The sequence below is a fragment of the Mus caroli genome, chromosome 9, assembly GCF_900094665.2.
Source record: "Mus caroli chromosome 9, CAROLI_EIJ_v1.1, whole genome shotgun sequence".
NCBI classification, from domain to species: Eukaryota; Metazoa; Chordata; class Mammalia; order Rodentia; family Muridae; genus Mus; species Mus caroli.
Window position 1 is genome coordinate 105196621 of NC_034578.1, and position 8777 is coordinate 105205397.

Here is an 8777-nt window from a genome sequence, read left to right on the forward strand (position 1 = left end):
CAAACAAGTCTAGCAAGCACACTAAGGCCAAGTGCTCCTTGTCTTCTTTATCTTGGGAGATGTGCTGCATCCCATCCCATTGGTCGGGGCTCTACTTCAGAGTCTCATGTGACTGTCAAAGCTTCACAAAGAGGGAGGGGAAGGTCAGGGAATATGAGTCCTTGCTGGAATAGCTATGGAAAGAAAGAAAGAAAGAAAGAAAGAAAGAAAGAAAGAAAGAAAGAAAGAAAGAAAGAAAGAAAGAAAGAAAAACTTAAACTGGGTGGTGGTGGTGTTGCATGTCTTTAATCCCAGCATTTGGAAGGCAAAAACAGGCAGATATCTGGGTTTAAGTTCACCTAGTCTACATAATGAGTTCCAGGTCAGCCAGAGAAACCCTGCCTCAAAAAAACAAAAACCAAGAAGAACAAAAAAATGTAATAGAGCCGGACGGTGGTGGTGCATGTCTTTAATCCCAGTACTTGGGAGGCAGAGACAGGCAGATTTCTGAGTTGGAGGCCAGCCTGGTCTACAGAGTGAGTTCCAGGACAGCCAGGGCTACACAGAGAAACCATGTCTCGAAAACCCAAAAAAATAAAAAAGAAAAAGAAAAAAAAAAGTAATAGAAAGTAAATAAAATCAGGTCTGAGAAAACACTGAGTTACTGAGTTTAAGATATCTCAGTGACAAATTTCTTGGCTCTGACTGTGTGACCTTGGAGAAATTGAATAACCTCTCTGAGGTCCTGGTTTCTTATCTATTGGAGGAGGAATAAATACAACTTTTTGGTGAAGATGAAAGATGCTGATGTGTGTGTGTAAAACTTTTGAGTTCTCCTTTGAGCTCAAGAATTCTGATAATGGGGCCGTTCTGTCCTCCCTGTTCTTATAGGAGCCTGTGGGAGGACCAGAATGGAGATGTTGCAGTTTCTGGATAAAGGAGGGCTGCAACTATTCTGGGATCTTTTCAGAAAAGTTCTTTGGGGAGACAGAGAGCAGAGAGATGGCTGAGCAGGTAAAGGTGTTTGCTGCTAAGCCCAACAACCTGAATTCAACCCCCAGGAGACTCCCTCCACATGCATACACCCACAATACATAAATGAGCTCTTTGGAAAGTGGAAGGTAGGGTACAGACAGGAACCAAATGCCCCAGACCATGTGCTTTCAAGCTCAAGTTCTTTTGTGTGGGTGCTCCCCATACCTCCCTCCTTCTTTTACATAGAGTCTCACTGTCACCTAGACTAGCCTAGAACTCTTAGCAACCCTTTGTCTCAGCCCTCCAAGTATTGGATTTGTAGCTGTGAGCCACAAAATCTGGCTAGCAAGTTCTTGTTCATTGGCCCCCTTGGGGAGGGGGACTGTGATCTCTTTCACTTGCTCATCCCCTGGGGCTCAGAGCCTCTGACCTGCTCTTTCATGCCCTTGTCAGGAACTAGAGCTGGACACTGCAGTGGTCCTTGATAGGAGAGGAAGAGGAAGAGGAAGAGTGTTGACAGTTAGGTAAAGTGAGTGATGAAGGCCTGTAACCAAGCACCTGGGAGCCAAAAATACCACCAGTTCAAGGCCAACTTGGGATACATAGGGGATTCAAAGCTTTCATTCCAAAACCTGGAACTCATGTACTAGAGAAGTAGGTCAGCTGGTGGAATGCTTGCCTGGCATGCAGCCCTGCATTCAAACCCCAGCACTTCCTAAAAAACAGACATGGTGGCATACATACATCTGTAACCCCAGTAAGTCATGGTGGCTCACAACCATTCCTAACTCTTGTTCCACAGGATCCAACTCCTTTTTCTGGCCTTCATAGGTGCCAGGCAAACATGGGGTACACAGACATACATACATGCAGACAAACACTCCTCACATAAAATGATCATTTTGAATTGTTTTGGTTTTGTTCCAGACAGGTCTCACTATGTAGTTCTGGCTGTCTTGGAATTCACTATGTAAACCAACTGACCTCAAAGTCAGAGAGATACACTTGCCTTCCTAATGCTGGAATTAAAGGGGGGTGTGCCACTATACCTAGCTTTATTTTTTTCTATTTTATTTTATGTGCATTGGTGTTTTCCCTGCATGTATATCTATATGTGCTTGTGTGAGGGTGTCATGTCCCCCTGGAACTGGAGTTACAGATAGTTGTGAGCTGCCATGTGGGTGCTGGGAATTGAACCCTGGTCCTCTGGGAGAGCAGAGCAGCCAGTGCTGGTAACCACTGAGCCATCTCTCCAGGCCCTAATTTTGTTTTTATTGTTTTACTTTTTTTTTTTTTAATTTAAGAAAGAAGTTGGGATGAAGCCTAAAGAAGGATCAGGCCAACACATTCAATTTACTCCTGAGGATCCCGGGGTGCATCTACAGAAGTTGGGGGGAAAGCTGGGTGCAGCTAGGGAAAGTAGCAAGAACAGGCATGGAAAACAGGCTTCTTGGCTCCCAGAGGAGTTCGTTGGTGGCTGATGGCCAGAGGGACAATCCAAGGCCAGCCTAGAGCTACAAAAGGGAACAGGCTGTGTTGGGAGAGGGCCAGAGATTAGAACACAAGGACTTATCTTGCTGATTTGCCTCTGGGAAGATCACTCTGAATGCTTCAATGTCATGGTCTGCTTGTTAGTAGAAGCAGAGTTGGGAGTGGTGGCCCGCACTGTGGGCCCAGCTTCTTAGGGGACTCGAGCATGAGGGTCTCCTGAGCCCAGGAGTGTAGTCACTTGGACAGTATAGACAGACTGTCTCAATTAAAAAAGTAGCACAGGCTGGAGAGATGGCTCAGCGGTTCAGAGCACTGACTGCTCTTCCAGAGGTCCTGAGTTCAAATCCCAGCTACCACATGGTGCATGGTGGCTCACAACCATCTGTAATGGGATACGATGACTTACTTCTTCTGGTGTGTCCAAAGGTAGCAACAGTGTACAGTGTAATCACATACATGAACTAAATAAACAAATCTTTTTAAAAAAAAAAAGTAGCAGAGCATGGTGAAGAATGCCGTGAATTCTACAGAGGCAGATGGATCGCTGTGAGTTTGAGGTCGGCCTGGTATATATAGTGAATTCCAGGACAGCTAGGACTATATATGGAGATCTTGTCTCAAACAAACAGACAGACAAACAAACAAACAAAAAATCTGTCTGCTTGACATTCTGGCTCACTGTCCACCTGATATTTTCTATTCTTCTCTCTCTCTCTCTCTCTCTCTCTCTCTCTCTCTCTCTCTCTCTCATGTGTGTGTGTGTGTGTGTGTGTGTGTGTGAGGGGAGCTATTTTTCTTTGAGGATGTGACCACTGGTAGGTTCCTTAACTTCCTGTATATGGTTCCACACCTATGTGTATGCAGATAGCTCTAATGCACTCACTGAGTTGTAGGAAGAAAAAAGGAAGGAAGGAAGGAAGGAAGGAAGGAAGGAAGGAAGGAAGGAAGGAAGAAAGCCAGTGGTGGGTGGTGCAAACCTTGAATCCCAGCACTCAGAATGTAGAGGCAGATGGAACTCTTGAGTTCGAGGGCAGCCTACATCTACAAAGTTCCAGGACAGCCAGGGATACACAGAAAACCTGTCTTAAAAAACAAGAACCAACAGCAAAAAAGGGCATGAAAGTGAAGGGAGCCTGTTTGGGGGAGCAGGAGAGCAGGAGGGAGGAGCTGGAAGCAGATATGATCAAGACACCTAGCCAGGCTTAGAGACATTACTTAATCCCAGTACTCAGATGTATCAAGCTCCAGGCCAGCCAAGGCAATATAGCAAGAACCTGTCTCAAACAAACAAACAAACAAACAAACAAACAAACACCACCACCACCACCCCTGGTATTCTTGTATGAAATTGTCAAACAAAATTTTAACAATCTTAAAGGAATAGTTAATTATAATCTCCAGTTATAATCTCCAGGATCCAAGAAGGGGAAAGCGTTTACTTATTCCTTGATGAAAGCAATGATAAACCACACACACATGAAGAGGAAGAGCGGGTTCTTACTACAGGCAGTCTTCCATTGTTAGATTGTTATTTATTATTCTTGTGTAAGTGGGGGTGTGGATGTGTGGTGTGGATGGTGTGGTGTATGACAGAGAGAGGAAGAGAGAGAGAGAATTAGAGGACAACTTTGTGGGACTTGTTCTTTCCTTTTTTAACCAACTGAGCTATCATGGGAGAGGCAGGGGTAGGAGGAGGGGGAGATGGGAGCCTTGTTACACTATTGTTATAAAACTTCTTCCAAACCCCATGTTCTTCCAAATGACTACAGTGTTTGAAAGTTTTATATTTATTCTTTCAAAGTCATTAATGTTTCTATTTCATAAATAGAAGTCTGAGGTGCCTGTAACATTCACAATCTGCCAGAAGTCAAGAGAGCCACATTGATCCCTAATCCCCGGCTGTAGCTAAAAGCTGCAGGTCATGGGGACCGTGCTCCTGCACTCTGGAGCAAGAGCTTCGTTTTCCAGACGCTGCATTTCGGGTGTTACCATTGCCCCAGAACTGGTTTGAGGACTGCAAACCCACACATCCTGGAGACAAGCAATTAATGACAAAAAAAAAAAATCAATGTCAGTCAAGGGTGGTAGTACATTTCTACAGTCCTGGCACTCAGCAGGTTGAGGCAGGAGGATTTTCTAGTTTAGAAAAAAAAAAAAAAAAGAAAACAAAGCTATAACCCCTCCCCCCTCAAACTGTAGCTCATCTGTAGACAGTTGCTAGCATTGTAAAGCTGTGGCTTTGGTCCCTAGCACTGTATAACTGTAACCCTAGCACTAGGCAGGTAGAGGCAGGAGAGTGAGAAGTTCAAGGACATCCTTGGTTGGCTACCTACCTAGGACTCAACGATAGCCTGAGCTACATAAAACCATGTCTCAGAAACGAAGCAAGGGTTGCTAAGGTGGTGTGCTGGGTAAAAGTGCCTGCTGCATGGCCTCGTGACCTACATTGCACGCTGAGAACCCACGTGAAAGGTGGAATTCGGGAACTGATTCTACAACGTAACTCTCTGACTGCCCTCATGCAGTCTGCTCACACCCCATATCTCACATACATAAACAACTACAATAATAAATAAGTAAAATTAAAACACAAAACAGAAGAAAGGCTGGGAGAAAACTTCAGTTGACAAAGTGAAGGTACATTAGAAAAAAACAAACCAAGGACAGGGGCTGGAATGCTGGCTGGGGAGATGGCTCATTGGTTAACAGCTTTAGCTGGGCAGGCTTGGAGACCTACCTTAAAGTCCCCAGCACTCAAGCAGTAGGAGACTGCTAACAAGCCAGTCTGCTGGAAACAGTAAGCTTTCCGATCAGTGAGAGGCCATGTCTCAAAGAAGTAAGGTAAGATAGACAGGAATGAGGAAGATTCCAGATGTCCTCTTCTGACCTTTAACTGTGTGTGAACTGCTCACACATGCACTCCACACATATATGACACATATATACTTAAAAAAAAAAGTTAAAATACAAAAGTTAGGCAGGGTGACATATGCCTGTAATTCAGCTCCGGGGAGGCTTAAACAGGCCAAGCCCTGAATTATGATCAGGTAGTTGAATAGGTAAAATGAGGTACAAGGCTCCTGATGTTGACCTCTGGTCTTCATATGCACATGCATCCTGTGTATGAATATCCCACATACAGGAGCACTTGCACACACACACACACACACACACACACACATGCACACATACAGAATGAAACCAAAACAGTACAAAACACTTCCCACAAAAAACCCTGAAAAAACCCCCACTTCCATTGTCATAAAAGATACACATGTGCACACACGTAAGAAGAAGGTTTAAGGAATGCTCCACAGTAGCTGAACCTAAAGAGACACAGCACGGGCTGGAGAGGTGGCTCAGTGTTTAAGAGCCTTTGCTGTTCTTCCAAAGGACCTGGGTTCTGGCAGCTAACAGCCATCAGACATGTATGTGGTACACAGATATACATGTAAGCAAAAAAAAAAAAATATATATATATATGGCAGGCATATGTATAAAAGCTAAGTGTCTCTGGAGGGAAAGAAATACTATTAATATATTATTATATTTTGGGTCAACTGACAAAATTAGAATCTAGATGCTTGATTAGAGAGAACTCTTTTTCTTCACTCAGTAGTCTAGATTGACCTAGAACCCTACATTAAACAGGCTGGCCTCAAACCTTCACTGCTGTTCCTGGCTCTGCCTCATGGGTGCTAGGACTATAGGCATGTCCGAGTATACGGAGCTGTGATCCAGCTCTGCTCAGATAGAACTCTTGTTTATTTCTGAGACAGAGTCTCAACTGTGCCATCTTGGCTGGCCTTTAACTCTGTGTAGAGTAGGCTGGCTTCAAGCCCCACCTGCTTCTTCCTCTCTGGGTTAGGATTAAAGGTGTGCACCATCACCCTCAGCTAGATAGAATCTTGAATCACAATCAGTTTTAAATGACATAGGGATTGATACCTGTATTGTTATTACTAAGAAATATACCTTGGAATATTTAGGGGCTAAAAGCCTGAATATAAATAAACGGACAATCCTTAAAATGAAGAAACTGGGTAGAATGTGCATGTGCAGGCAACACGATTAAGCAAATGGGCACAATGTTTAAAATAGCTGAAGCTTGGTAAAGAATATTTATTCTTGTGATTTTTTTTTTCAAATAAGTTTGAAATAATTTCCAAATAAAAAAGTTTTAGTAATGCTCTCCTGCTAAGTTCCCTGAATTCTAATCGAGTCAGCATGGACTATGCCCACAGGAATTCCATGAATATGTGTAGCTCTTTCCTAAATATAAGTTAGTTTTCCTGAGCTGCCAAGTGTTTGATTCCAAGCTAAGCGAACAGTGCCAAGGCAAGCATCTTCGAAGAGACTCCCTTCCATTTTCGTGTCTGCTTCTTCGAGCTTCTCTACAGAGTCTCCAGAGTCGGCAGCTCTCCTCAGAGGCTTACTGAATTGGCAAGAGCTGCCTTTTGTCTTCCAAGTGACTCACTCAAGGTCTGAACAAAGGGTCTGAGGTTTGGGTCCTGCCTGCAGCTACCCTCCTGATAGACTTTGTGATGCTAGTCTCCTCACCTGGGTGAAGGGTGCAATTGCAGCAGAGACAACAAATTGGCAGGCCAAGAACTGCCAGCCCACATGTTTAGCTATATAGTGTTCCTGATTTTGTTTTATTTTTTTCAGGCATGACCACACTATGTAGCCTTAGTTGGCATGGAACTTCTTACTATATAGACAAGGCTGGCTCTATTGTCACAGAAATTTGCCTGTTCTGCCTCCTGAGTCTGAAACCACAGTAAGTACTCACTTAAAAAAAAAATTTTTTTTTTTTTTAAATAACAGTCCTCAGTTAGGGATGGTAATGCACACTTGTAGTCTCAGCACTTTGAAGGTGGAGGCAGGAGAATGCAGGGTTTTACACACACACACACACACACACACACACACACACACACACACACACACACGGACATGGTACGTGCAGGTTCACATGCCTGTGCATGATGTGGAGGATAGAGAAGGTTGTGTTTTGCTCTATCAGTCTACCTTGATTTCTTTGAGATTAGGTCTGAATCTCCGTGATCCGGGAGCTAGGCTGTCAGTTAGCAAGCCCAGTGGTCTTCCTGTCTCTAGCCACTATAATTCTGAGGTTATATGACTAGATTTTTTTTCATATGTTCTGGGGGTTTGAACTTAGGTCTCTTACTTAACCAAGTGGTGTGTTTTGTCTTGTTTTTCTTGTTTTTTTTTTTTTCCAGACACGACTTCTTTATGTAGCCCCGGATGTCCTGGAACTTGCTCCATAGACCAGGCTGGCCTCAAACTCAGAGATCTGTCTGCCTCTGCCTCATGAGCGCTGGGACTAAAGGTGTGCGACACTACCATCTGGCCAAGGGTTTTCGTTTGTTAGTTTTTTAATACTCAATTAATTATTGCTCACAGTCAACATTTGCAACACTTCATGGAAAACTTTGTCTTCTCTGGGTATACTTTGTGACTGGCAGCAGTTGGGGGAGTTGGGTATATGCCCTCATACTCCAGAGAGTCCTCACCTTGTACTTCCCTATTATGACCAGGCATCTTGCTTACCTTCAGTTTCTTCTTGGTCTCTGGATTAGAACAGGATTGCAAGGTCTTCCAATTCATGCTCTCTCTGATATGGAAATACTCGCATATCTCAGGTTAGACCCCAGGTTAGGAGTGGAACCCAGGACCTCCTGCATGATGATAGGCATACTCTCCCAGTGAACTGTATCCCTAGCCTCATGACTCATTTCTTTTCCTTCCCTTCCTTGCCTCCCTCTCTCCCTCTCTTCCTCCCTCTCTCTCTTTCTTTTTGTGTGCAGTTTTTGTGGTTTTTATTTAAGCACAAATACAACACACATTTAAGCCACCTACTCATTTTCTTCACTGCCTGGCGTTGGGACTGGTGACTCTGATGGCCTAATGTGCCTGCTGCGCTTTCTACGATGGCTTTTCAGTTCTTGGAGGAAACATAAGCAATCTCAGCACAGTAAGATTTGATGCATATCTGCAGTGGTTCCAGTGCTTGACACTGTGGACCAGAAAGGCCCAGAAGCTGTTAGGCAGCATGAGCTTGGCTTTGTTGTTGCTCCGGTAACCAATGTTGGTGGGCCTCAGGATCTGGCCCTTGAATCTTTTCCACACCCTGCTGTTGATACCTCTGGGTTTCTGCCAGTTTCACTTAATATTGACATATCAGTCTGACTGGAACCTGATGAACTTCTTGGTTCTCTTTTTTTTTTTTTTTTTTTTTTTTTTTTTTTTTGGTTTTTCGAGACAGGGTTTCTCTGTGTAGCCCTGGCTGTCCTGGCACTCACTTTGTA